This window comes from Nomia melanderi, unplaced genomic scaffold (assembly GCF_051020985.1).
Source record: "Nomia melanderi isolate GNS246 unplaced genomic scaffold, iyNomMela1 scaffold0014, whole genome shotgun sequence".
Lineage (NCBI taxonomy): Eukaryota > Metazoa > Arthropoda > Insecta > Hymenoptera > Halictidae > Nomia > Nomia melanderi.
Window position 1 is genome coordinate 3842921 of NW_027475130.1, and position 955 is coordinate 3843875.

Consider the following 955-nt stretch of genomic DNA (forward strand, 5'->3'; position numbering starts at 1 on the left):
GACCACCATGGGTCGAGGAAACTACCGTCTCATGTGGTCGGACACTCAGGGTCAGTGAAAAATCCAATATATATGTGGTGATATCCCGGCTGCTATTACAGATAAGGCAATAAATCAAAGTGCATTGTCTGTAGGAGGCCCTGGCGCATGAATCTGTGCAGCGGGAACGACCTCGGACCACCAGGGGCCGAGAAAACTACAGTCTCATGGGGTCGGACACTCAGGGTCAGGGGAAAATCCAATATATATCTGGTGATATCTCGGGGGTTATTAGAGATAGCGCAATAAATCAAAGTGAATTATCTGCACGGGGCCCTGGCGCCTGAATCTGTTCAGCGGGAACGACCTCGGACCACCAGGGGCCGAGAAAAACACCGTCTCATGGGGCCGGACACTCAGGGTCAGGGAAAGATCCAATATATATCTGGTGATATCCCGGGTGCTATTACAGGTAGCGCAATAAATCATAGCGCATTGTCTGTAGGAGGCCCTGGTGCATGAATGTGGCCAGCGGGAACGACCTCGGACCACCAGGGGCCGAGAAAACCACAGTCTCATGGGGCCGGACACTCAGGGTCAGGGGAAAATCCAATATATATCTGGTGATATCTCGGGTGTTATTAGAGATAGCGCAATAAACCAAAGTGAATTATCTGCAGGAGGCCCAGACGCATGAATCTGTGCAGCGGGAAGGACCTCAGACCACCAGGGGCCGAGAAAACCACCGTCTCATGGGGCCGGACACTCAGGGTCAGCGAAAGATCCAATATATATCTGGTGATATCTCGGGTGCTATTACAGATAGCGCAATAAATCAAAGCGCATTGTGTGTAGGAGGCCCTGGCGCGTGAACGTGGCCAGCGGGAACGACCTCGGACCACCAGGGGCCGAGAAAACCACAGTCTCATGGGGCCGGACACTCAGGGTTAGTGAAAAATCCAGTATATATCTGGTG